Below are 12,766 nucleotides of genomic sequence, written 5' to 3'. Positions count from 1 at the left end.
GAAGAGAGCGCACACATTTTCTTGCTGTTCTGTTGTTGACCCAAGCTGGAGTAATTTACTGTGTTCTCACTCCCACCTATTACCTCTTAGGGCAATGGAGTAGGCGAGGTCTCCTACCCCCTCCGTTTTCTTCTTTTACAGCTCTCCACTGGAGGAATAGATTGAAAGAGGCTGAGGGCATGATTATTATTTTTAAATTGCAATACACAGTAAAGTGGGGGGGGCATATTACATCCCTTTAAACTAGATTAAGTGAGAGGCGGATGCCATGCCTAAATTGTTACTGCTGCTTCCTGCTTACATGTATAATTTTTATTACACCTTTCTAATGGAATGAACTCAAATTGGCTCACTATGAAATAACAAATCTAACTACAAAATCATAAGCACATGCCAAGAATAAAGCAACAGCTGAAAGACCAAAGAGGCCAAATGAGGAAAATGTGCAGTGGAATAAAATAGCCTTCACCACCAGTTAAAAGGCAGGCAGTGACAGGGCCAAGAGCACCTCTCCGGACCAGCTGTTCCACGATCTGGTGCCACAGACGGAAAAGGCCCTTACTCTTATACCCCTTGCCATACCTCAAACAGCAAGGGAATATGCAGGAGGGCTTCTGTAGTGAAACAAGAGTTCTTCAGCTGGTTCATAGGGGAGCTGTTTCCAATGGTAGGGCAGCCCCAAGCCATTTAGAGATTTAAAGGTCAAAGTCAACGTCTTGAACAGGGAAACAAATTGGTAACCAGTGCAGTTGGGAAAGCATCAGAGTAATGTGCTCTGATCACTCACTAGCCCTTTATTGGAATTCTGGTAGCTGCGTTCTGAACCAAGGGAAGTTTTCAAACTGCATTCAAGGATATATCCATGCAGACCAGATTACAGTAACCCAGCTTAAAGGTGACTGGGTATGAATGACAGAAGCTATGTCTATCCTTTCCCCCCTAAGAGAATAGCTAGTATACCAGACAGGATTGGTAAAAGGTTCTCTAGGGCATCCAGGAGAACGATCTAAGAATACTTTGAAGCTGCAGATCTCCTTCTTCAGGAGTATAAGCTTCTACACTTCCCACATGATCATCAGATCCCATGATTAACACTGCAAATAAGCACTGATTTAGAGCTTCCTCTGCCTCTGATGATGGGAATGAGAGGAAAAGCCAATTATCCTCTGCATACTTATATTAAAAACTTTGTATTAAAAAAAGAACCATGAATATATCTACATGTCCAGCACCTGCTCTGTTTCATCATTCCAGCATTTATGGAATTTACTGCCCTGGAGAACCAAATAGGCCCATGATTATTTGTTCTTTAAAGTCCTTAAGACATTTTTATTTCCATTTGTTTCATTAATTGCCATGCCTTTGATTAGCTTGTACTGTTCATTTTCATGGGTGTTTTAAAAATAATTTTATTTTAACTTAGAACAGTACATCACCTTGTCAAAACTATAATGTCTAAAAGGCAATTTAGAAATCTTTTAATAAAAATGGAGCTTTTTAAAAAATATTTTTCGTAACGATAGAGCAACACCTTTGCACCCTTGAGCAATTTGAAAGAATCAAGACTATACTACTTCAGCAGCAGACCCACAGGAAATTTCATCTACCCAATGTATTATATTTCAGGTGTATTCATAACAAAGCTCAATTAGCAATTTTAAAATTATCGTGAGGGGCTATGTATAGAAAAAATGTGGTTTTGATGGCATTTTCAGGGCTACTGCCAAGTTCTTAACTTTCAGATACTTCCCTCACATTGGGTGGAATCCAATAGAACACTCACACCTCTGCCAATTCTCCTATGCCCCACCAATTCTTGTCAGCAAGCAGGACCCACTTACAGGGTAACTGGAAATGAGTGAAAACACTCATTTATGGAACAACACAGGTCAGCTGAGCTTGCATAAGAGAGCGCCACCGACCTGCCCCAATTGGGAAACAAGCTTTTCCACTCTTTTCAGGGCTTCCTCTGGGAAGCATTAAATCACTGTTGTACAAGTGGTCAGCCATTATAGTGCAATGGAATCGGCAGGACACACCACTTGTGCAAGAGAATCAGCAGGGTGCAAGAGAATCATCAAAAGTTTAAATGCCCCACTAGATTCTGCCCATTGCTGTTTTGTATCCTTGTGCACCATGCCTCCAAATGAAGTGCAGTGATAGGGCCTTTTTGGTAAATTGAAAAACCCTCAACTTGTTTGTAATGCTCTGCTTTTTAGCAATCAGCAGAAAACTGGCTGTCCTAGAAAGCTTTTGAAAATTGTACAAGCTGACTGCTATGTACTTTTGGTAGAAAAGTGGGGTACAAATAAATAAATGTGAGGTTGGTGCTACAGTTAGTGCTGTGTTAGACAATCACATTTTTTAAATATTATGCTTATGATTGTCAGCCACCTGGGATAAGACATTTAGGGAAGGATAGGAGAATATAGTAGGGTTACCAATTAAAAGAAAACTTCAATGATGCTTAAAGTCTAGATAGCATCCCTGAGCAGTTCGTAAAATGGCTTGTTTAAATTGGGAATGCAAAGATTCAAATACAAATTCAAGTTCACAATAAGCAAACTCCATCAAATGTAGTGTTCTTTTTGCCAGTCTAGACCTTCCATACCCAGAGCACCTTGAACACAACTACTTGATATTGATGGTACCCACACTCCAGCCAAACAGAACAGTCAACACAGGATATTCACATGACAGTCAGTGGCAATTCTAGTTTCATTACGCAACCTCAAATCTTGGGCGCCCTAATCTGGTCCTCCATGGTTCCCAAAAGGCCCTACCTACTTTCCCTGATCCCACCCCCTTCCTCCCCAACCACCAATTGTTTGGTGGTTTTCTGGCTTTTTCCTCTATTCTGAAAGGTTGAAATGTTTCTCCCAAATATGCTAGTATTTTGGGTCCTACCCCTTTTGCCTTCTGCTCCATCCACTGGAACACACACAGCATTTATTCGGAAAGATCAGGGGAAGACTAGTCTAAAACAGGCATACATTTTAAGTTGGTCTAATTCAGAGGTGTGTGGGTGTATGTATGTATGTGTATATGTATATGTGTGTGTGAGATATATATATATATATATATATATATATATATATATATATATTATCAGGTGGCCCAAAAGTAGGTATACAGTTGTTTAGTTTTTTTTACTGATATTGTGAATGATGGCAGCAAACTTGAGTCAAGAACAAAGAAAGTGGATTCTAAAGCAGTACTGGAAGACTGAAAATGCTGAGCGGGTGTGCACAGCATGGCAAGAATCATCTGACACTCCACCACCATGTCTGACAATTTATCATCTTAAGAGATAAATTTGAAGCAACAGGTGCAGTGGCTAATGCACCGAAATCTGGATGTCTATGACAGCAGAAAATGAGACGAGTGTCACTGACATTTGTGAACAGTCCAAAAAAGTCCACACAACATGCGTCTAAGCAGCTATCCATACCTAGAATGTCCTTGCAATGCTTAATGTGTAAATTGAAGCCGTTACCGTCCAAGACTGTTACATGGTCTTCTGGAGGACGACCCAGACCATAAGTTGCAATTCTGTGAGATGATGCGTAACCAAATCTCTAACGAACCAGACCTTTTTTTTTTAACGTAATCTTTATTATTTCCAAACATCAGTAAATAAAAAACACTAACAAAACAAACACGTCCACAAAAATAAGACAAAAGAAAATCAAACAAAACACCAAATAAAATGTCCTTCCAATATTCTCCTCAGCAAAATATAATAATGTTGTCATTATTATTGTTTTTCTTTATCACTGTTAAATCCAAATCTCTAATTTCTCTCTCCACATTTTCTACACTATTGGTTGAATCCATAGATATACAAGTCATTTTTTTCTTGTCCCTTCATAAAGTTTACAAAAGGTTCCCATTCAGTTATAAATCATACAGTCGATTTTTCCCTCATTATTGCCGCGAGTTTCGCCATCTCCGCTAGCTCAAACATCTTCAGTAGCCATTCCTCTGTTGTGGGCACTATTTTGCTCTTCCATTTTTGTGCATATAGCAGTCTTACAGCTGTCGTCATATATAAGAATATAGTCCCATGATTCTTTTTCATCTGCTCACCCATAAATGCCCAAAGAAAGTATTCTGGTTTCAATTGGATATTAATTTTTTGGATTACAGAATGGATTTGTATCCAGAAAGTCTTTGCTTTTTTGCAGGTCCACCATGCATGGTAATATGTCCCTTCCTGCTCTTTGCATTTCCAGCACAATCCTGGTGCCCCTTTATACATTTTGGCCAATTTTGCTCGTGGCATATGCCACCTATACATCATTTTGTAAAAATTTTCTTTAAGATTGGTACTTAACATAAATTTTAGCCCTCTTGTCCACATATTTTCCCATTGTGCCATTGGTATACTATGTCCCATATTCTGGCCCCATTTTATCATTCTTTCACTTGTTCTTCCTCCAACTCAAACCTCAATAAGTTTATAAATTTTAGCAATAACATGACGAACCAGACCTTCTTGAAAGATCATCTGGTCAGATGAGGCTTCTTTCAAGTTGTCAGGCCACGTGGACAAGCATACCTGTGTGTATTGGGCAGATGAAAATCCTCATTTGACTATCACATCTCAACTGAACCAGCCAGGCGTCAGTGTGGGGTGCACTGTCCAGCAAAGGTGTTGTAGGACCAGTTTTCTTTGAAACTGTGGATAGTAACAATTACCTGAACATGTTATGCGATGTGGTAGTGCCACAACTCAGAACCAGGGCTAACTTTACCGAACTGCTCTTCCAACAAGATGGGGCACCTCCTCATTATGCTTTTGCAGTAAGGGAGTATCTTGACACCTTCCCACAGCATTGGATCAGATGACGTGGCAGCATTGAATGGCCGCCACGTTCACCTGACTTAACACCAATTGACTTCTTTTTGGGGGGCGTAGTAAAGAATAAGGTTTCTGAGAGGAATTCCCGAACAGTTCATCTCTAAAGTATTTATGGACATTGATGCAGACCGGAATTTGTGTCGTAGTCAGTGTTCTGGACAGGTTCGAGGAATGTTGCAATGTTGACGGAACGCATTTTGGCACTTATGAGATTAAACAGTTAAAACAAATGTAAATGTAATAAACAATGTAATAAACCGCAAATAAAACCATACTGTATACCTACTTTTGGGGCACTCTGTATATGTATGTTTGGATTCCTGTTGCTATCCTGAGTGCAGAGTGAATGCCAATAGCAGCATAGGCAACTTTTAGAAAGGCCATTGTTTCACCTAATTTGCTGCTTCAGCCATTCCCAGCTATACCTGAAGATGTTAGGGATTGAATCTGGGACATTCTTCCACTGTGCTACAAACCCTTTCCTTAAAGGAAAAAGTGGCACTTGCTAATTAAACCTGCATAGGATCAGATTGCATGTCTTCATATAAGTAACATGCAATTTTGTTCTCCCAGGCATTTTCAGTAATAGCTGCCTTGCCTACTACTCTCATATTCAAACAATGCTCATTTAAGAATGTCTAATGGTGGTTCAATACAAGCTATTAGGAGTCTTAACTTTGCCCTAACCAGTGACACAGCTACACCATAAATTAAGAGCGAAAGTAATTGGAATTAAGGTTTACAAGGTCCAGCTTGTAGGCAGCTTTTTCTGCTACTGGTATGTTTTCCATCAACAGTTGGGCTTTCTTCTAAGTAAATAAGTAGGTCCTAGTTTTGATCTATTTTCTCAGGTTCAAGAATTTGTTCAGTTGTTCTCAGAGAAGCATAGTCTGTCATGCTCTACTCAGCCACAAGGTGTTTTTTATCTCTTGGATTTGACCAGCAGCTTATGTAGCTGGTTCCATTCAATGTTTGGACTAATGTAGTGTAAAATTCAACTTGATCAAATTGGTGGTTTTAATGTTAATTTAAACAAATTCTTATTCAACGTTCCTACCACATTAATATTCTCAATTTATAGGCAATATAATTTTCTTCTTCCCATCTCCATTGCTCTGTGAAGCAGAATAACTGCCTTTCTGATGCAACATCTTGTTTCCAATAGCCAACCAGACACCACTAAACACTCACTACAAGACCTCAAGGTGATTGTCATCATGTTATGGTACTGTATTAAAGTTCATTATGTTCACTGGGCAACTTCTGAGAAATTTTGTACCAACTCTCAGCACAATACTGTAACTTATGATTTGAGGCCCCCTTATATGTCCTACCATCTAGAGGCTAGGTTTGTGGAAACTTGTGGCAAGGCCTTTTCCATAGCAGCACTCAGATTGTGAATGTCCCTCCCATGGGAGGATAGATTCATTCATATGTTGCTCTCTTCAGGCAGGCAAAACTGTCAAACTTTTAATATTTACGGCTTTGTTTGTCTCTAGAAGACCCTCTTATCTGATTAATTCTTCCAATTATCTTTAGTCAGGAATGTGTTCATCAATCACAGCTAAAACAATCTTTTAAAACTTTATTTTGATGCATACAATACTAAAGAAACTCAAGAGCTGCCTCAGAACACAGTACCATGATTATGACCCCTCCTGAAGGAGTTATTTGACGGTATATTTAAGGCAAACTTGAAATCACTAGATGTACATATTAATTGCAATGAAGTTTTAAACATTTATTACATTGCTAATTCCCAAACTGATTTCCCCCAAAAGTAGAGGCTGATTTGAACTCATGCAGGATGCGACTTCACACAGGAAGGCTTCAGATCATGTTCCCATTTGACTTCTTAACACTAAAAATGAAAAAGAGGATTTTACAATTGAATGAATGCAGGAGAAACTAGTATATTCTACACATCACAAGAAATAAATTAATTTTGGCTGCATTCTACACACTCTTACTCAGAAGTCCTAGTGATGAGCTTAGATCAGGTTGCTTAGGATAGTAAGCACCATGATTCCTACTGCACTATGACCTATAAAGCAATTAGAATAGTAGAAATACAACTAAACATATGGCATTCACCCTAGTCTTAAACACCAAGTTTCCACCTTCCCCTGCAACAAGGTATTGTGAATAGCTTATATACTTGGTAGCTTTCAATTCTCAGAATCACAATTCATCGTCTACTTTTAAGTTTGCACAACTTACCTCTGCTTTTTCAGTAGATATCATAATGGGGCTCAGTCTTCAGTCCAAGGGCTTCTTCACATCGCTGTTCAGAAAGCAGTAACACACTTTCATAACTTTATATTCATCAAGGAAATGTTTATCTATACATATACACTTGAGTTGGTGGGTCCTATTGTAGAGTTTCTGGACACAGATGCAGCTCTTGATATAACCAAGTTGTTAGCTAGACTTGTTATCTGCTTTTTTGCCTGACATTACCGAGACTGGAGTAGCCCTCCTCAGTCTAATGTCCTCAAGCTCTGTTGACTACAACAGCATGTCCAATATGTATTTTCACTGTGTTCAGTGGGGATTAATTTTTGGTAAGTATGCTCAGAATTGCAGCCTTAGTTACCCAAAACTAACTCTTTACCTAAAGTGACCTCCCAAGAAATTACCTAGGGAGGTAGTGGGCTCTCCCACACTAGAGGCATTCAAGATGCAGCTGAACAGCCATCTCTCAGGTATGTTTTAATGTGGATTCTTGTATTGAGCAGGGAGTTGGACTCGATGGCTTTTCAGGCCTTCGAACTCAACTATTCTAGGATTCTCTGAAATTTGAATACACTTACCAATCCAAGGCATTCCACTGGCTTGATGTAGGTTTGGAATTAAGAGGTCTTGGGCCAAATCCATCCCAACTGCTGACTGGATTCCAGCTGCTAACCTAAGTGAAAGTAGCATGGAAAAAGTAGCATGTATCAACAGAACTTGCTACAAATAAGTTTTCTGCAAACCAAATAGTGGATTTATTAATTGGTAACCTCAGAAGCCGGATCCATATTGGCAGTTTTTCATCAAGGAATCAGGTTCGGGATAGGCTCATCACTGGTTGGACCAATGCCAATTACTTTCTCAATATAAATATTTAAGATACATACCTTCATTAAAAAGATGTTTCAAACACACAAGATTCATAAAATGTTTATATTCATTTTTTTCCTTCTAGTAACAAACAAGTTTGCCCTTTATTCTGAAAAAGCACTGACCCTGTTCAGACAACACTAAGCCATGGTTAGGCCGCTAACCCTTTGCAGTAAATGGTTCACACAACACGCTAAGCCATGTTTAGCTCAAAATGCTTAACCACCGTGGCTTAAGTCTGCCGCCTGAACAGGGTCATCATGGCTTAGCATGCCGTGAACCAACATAACCATGTTTTAAACATGCTCAACTAACAATTTGCTGCAAAATGGTTAGCAGCCTAACCATGGCTTAATGTGTTGTCTTAACAGGCCTACTATATTATTCATTTAAAAAACATCTGTATCTCACTCTGTATCACTAGGATCTAAGGGCGGAGATACAAATGTAGGATTACTTGTGATACAACTGTAGGCTTGTGGGAGGAAATGCAGATCCTTGCTTCAAACCAGACAGAAATTACGCCTTGAAACAAGTTTACCAGTCATAGTTACATGGGAATGTCAGTGCACATGCAACAAAACCATAGATAATGCCAGGAAGGGAATGATACATGCACTGAGCTTGCAAATCATGACAGCCAACATTACATCTGCCCAGGTCTAAGGGTTGTATCCAATCAGTGGAATGGATACTGCTGGCAAACAGATTCCCCCACTCCCTGCTGGCACCCTCCAAGATGGCTCAAGAATTGAGCAGATTTTGGGAGGCAGCGGAGAGGAAGCAAAAGTTTCCATGATGTAACACGACCCTACTCATATATTAATGTATCCTATTTGTAAAGTGTTTTGAAAGTCTAAATCTAACAGCTGTTTCACCAAGACAATTTATTCATTATATTACAAAGTAACCTGCCATAGAAAAACAGTCTCACTTTGATCAATCACTTTATTTGTATGCTTCTGCCATACATTCCATCAACACCCGGGTGTTTTTTTAAAAAAAAAAAATGTTGAAAGGAACCATGGTATGGACCAATCTTCCCAATCCAATAGCTCAGTCCAAGTTTTAAAATCCAGAATTTCACCTAAAGATGCTGAGGATATATAGGCATGATAGCAAAAATGGTTTCACAAAATTGAGATGTGAAGTTAATTGGCTTCTCAGCCTGCAAGGTGTTTAAAGGCAAGACCTTGCAGTTAAGGCATCTATTCAGAACTAAATAGAAGGATTGCTGCATACTAAATCAAACAGATATACCCTTTTTCTTCACAGGGTGACCCATTAAATCTACTTTGTCTATAGAACAAAGTAACTAAGAAAACTGACCTCATTTCAGAACTGATTTTACATACTCAAGCCACTATACAGTAGCTTCAGATATTGCATTAATGTAGCTCTCTCTCTCTCAAATTTCATGGTCTCTCCTCTTACACTAGCTAAGAATAGGAGGGAATACTGTGTGGTTTCCAAGCAGCAATTTTAGAAATGACTTTATTCTCACCAAAAAAAAATATGTACTCAGGAACATCCATTCTTATCCACTGGACACTTTTCTAGACATGTGGTTGTTTTCATAATCTGAAAATAAGATTAAAAAATTCAGAAGTGATATTTAATACTAAATTAATTCAGAGAATACCTTTCCTGTGACCTAGAATTGGTGAGCCAGATAATTTACGAAATTGTCCAGGCAAAAACCTGACAGAATACTATACTTTAATATCCAGATTAAGAGACGCCTTTAAAATGATGCACATGTATGTTCAAAAAGGTATTAAGCATTGAGGATCCTATGAGCTAGTGTAGCAGTTAAGAACATAGAGTACGAGTCAGGTGGTTCCCAGCTCAATTCATTCAGTAATTCTCAGAATGGTCACAAGAGCCTGCCACATTATGTTCTGGATATAGCAGTATTATAAAGAGGCACTTATATCCCAAAGTAATTTGTTGGAATTCTCTTTTAGTGGTACACAAGATTCAGAGTAGCTGATATTCAAGCAACATTGGAGTTCCCCACAATGAAATTAATACATGGGGCATTTTTTAAAAATGCAAACCTTAGTCAAAGTACACAAGCAGTTCAGTATTTGAAACGTACCATAGTTTTCATTGTAGCAGGAAGAACAGTTTTTAGTTCCATCATTCCTGGAACACAGATAAAAGCATACAGGATTTAAAATCAGAATTAAGAATTTAAGAGCCATGCTGGATCAGACGAAGGGGCCATCTAGTCCAGCATTCTCTTCAGTGGCCAGCCAGCTGCATACAAGAAATGCATACGCAGGAGACTAGTACAACAGCACCCACCCTCCCTCCCATTTTCCCCAGCAACTGGTGTATATAGGGTTATATACTGGTGTATATAACAGGTTTTATACTGTTGTTTTATACTTTGAATGTTTTTAATTTTTGTGAACTGCTCAGAGAGCTCCAGCTATTGGACGGTATAGAAATGCAATAAACAATACTGGAGGTAGCATATAGCCATCACGACTAGTAGCCATTGATACCTTCCTTTCTCCAGGAATTTGTCCACCCCCTTTTAAAGCCAGCGAAACTGGTAGCCATCACTTATACAAGCAATCAGGATATGAAATCCTAAATAAAATCACAGCCGAAATCCAGCCATATTTGAACTTTTTTGAAGTCCCACTCATTTCAGCTGGAGAAGTAATTCAATGAGACTTGCACACATCTCAGCATATTTATTTTACTTTAGTCCCATTGCTTTTCATGGTTTGATACTTCCAAGCAATTGAGGTTATAATTAGCCTCACAGGCTTTAATGGCATAAACTTAATCCAAGAAGTATCGGTGAACTACAAAAACCACCACAAACCTATACCACTTTTATTAATCTATGCCTAAAAATGCTTTCAATTTCCTAGCCTCACTGCAAAAATACAGTTCATTTTACAATCAGAAAAACCAAACTGCAAAATTATCAAGTATCCAAGGTATAGAAATGGATCTACTTAAGTAAGCATTTCTCTCAGGCTCAGTCCTGTCCCACCCCAAAACAATATGGGGGATAAAAAAATATCAGCTTGTCAAACTTTCAAGAACTATACAAATTTTAAGTGTTAGCCTGTAGTTTATTCTGACTGGTAGCAACTCCAAAAGAATATTTTCTCACCCCTCACTACCCAACTGTTTTACCTAGTGATTGAACATGGGTCCTTCTGCATTTTAGATTATCAATAAAATATGGCCTATAACGCAAGTATCTGACACACTCCTCCCTACCTACATGTATTTAAAGTAAATCCCACCAAGTTCAGTGAAGATACAGAATTCCAGTCATAACCCTGCATTGTTCCCTCCTGAACTAAGGGGGCAGGTTTGTGGTGTAGTGGCTAAGGTGTTGGACTAGGAGTCGGGAGATCCGGGTTCTAGTCTCCACTAGGCAATGGAAACCCACTGGGTGACTTTGGGCCAGTCACAGAATCTGCCCAACCCACCTCACAGGATTACTGTTGTGAGGATAAAATGGAAATTATGTACGCCACTTTGGGTTCCTTGGGAGGAAAAAAGGCGGGATATAAATGCAGTAATAATAATGGCTTGCATTACTTCCTTCAGGAAGATGGTCTCGTTTCCGTCCAAATCCCACCCCCAGGGGGAAAGACCTGGATCAGGATAGCGCTATCTCCCCTCGCTTTCCCGAGAAAAGCGCACGCATCCCAACACCAGCTATTTGGGCCTGAAGGAGACATTTGGCCCTAAAGTGGGAGATTTTTCGGCGGGAAATTGACGCGGAAATAAACGGTTACAGCACCGCACCGCGGGCTCGATCCGTAACATCCCTTAACTTTATTTCTGGATATATCCAGTGATAAATATATCCTCAAGCGTGTCCTTCGCTAATGCCTGAATCCTCCACTTGACGGAGCTTATTTGAGCCAGGCCAGGCATAGCCTACAAGCCCCAGCGTCGCAACTACTTTTATTTTGCACTTTGTTTCTTTTAAATATCTATTTAATTTGTTTTCATTCTATTTTTTCTGTTCACCACTCCGACATTTTGAATGGGGAGTATATAAAGGTTGTAACCGCAAAACCCGTACGCACACTCCGCGGCCAAGAGGCACGCTCCGTAAAAGGGACTACGAGGTCTTCACGCAGCCTTCGCTCGTTACACGGATCTCAAAGACAGCCCAAGGAGCTGGTGCACTAACGTTAAGAAAGAGCGCCCGAAAATAAAAGATATTCATTGCTGGGGGAGTCCAACGGTGAGGCGGCTTAAGTTGCCCACAAAATGGCGGCTCCGCCCCACAGCAGCCACTTCCAACAGACACACTTACCCTGCTCCGAACGTCCAGGCGAAAAGAATGTGCGCACGTTCTAGCAGTGCTTTATATAGGAATTGCGGGACGAAACCGAGGCTAGCCCCGCCCACTCATCTCTCATTGGATGTGGGACAGGGGGACGGGAGAAGGAAGGCGTTTCTGCAGAACTTTTAAAATTATCATTTAACGGGTCCATAGAGATTCATCTTAAGCCGCGCCCAGCAGTAGCTTTCCTCCATGGAGGTTTGATCTCTATGGTTAGATCTCACTTTCCTGTATTCTTTTCCGGAAGAAGGGAAGAGAGAGCGGAAAGCGTGGCTCTAGGTATGCCAAATAGATGTGAGGAGTTGCTGTCTGAATCCGGTGTTTGCTTCTGGAAAGCGCACGCCGCAATAAAATACATGGCTAGGAAGGTCTACTCAGAAATAAGCCTTATTGAGGTCAATGAAACCTATTTCCAATACCAATGCAGGTTATTGCAGGCTTAGGGCGCAATCCTATGCACG

At 39.9% G+C, this 12,766-nt stretch overlaps 1 long non-coding RNA gene and 1 other non-coding gene across 2 annotated transcripts; both read right to left on the bottom strand.

The window, feature by feature from the left end:
• Positions 1–6,435: 6,435 nt before the first annotated feature.
• On the bottom strand, positions 6,436–12,300 carry LOC134397892 (uncharacterized). The gene is made up of 6 exons (XR_010025387.1): positions 12,276–12,300; positions 10,071–10,117; positions 9,474–9,550; positions 7,678–7,772; positions 7,085–7,148; positions 6,436–6,725 (listed from the first exon to the last, which is right to left on the bottom strand). It is a non-coding gene; the product is annotated as an uncharacterized LOC134397892 (long non-coding RNA).
• Positions 7,868–7,939, bottom strand: LOC134398558 (small nucleolar RNA SNORD50). Its single transcript, XR_010025427.1, has one exon. It is a non-coding gene; the product is annotated as a small nucleolar RNA SNORD50 (small nucleolar RNA).
• Positions 12,301–12,766: the final 466 nt, after the last annotated feature.

This window comes from Elgaria multicarinata, chromosome 4 (genome assembly GCF_023053635.1).
Source record: "Elgaria multicarinata webbii isolate HBS135686 ecotype San Diego chromosome 4, rElgMul1.1.pri, whole genome shotgun sequence".
Lineage (NCBI taxonomy): Eukaryota > Metazoa > Chordata > Lepidosauria > Squamata > Anguidae > Elgaria > Elgaria multicarinata.
Note: the sequence above shows the minus strand (reverse complement) of the source record. Positions and strands in the feature narration are given on the sequence as shown.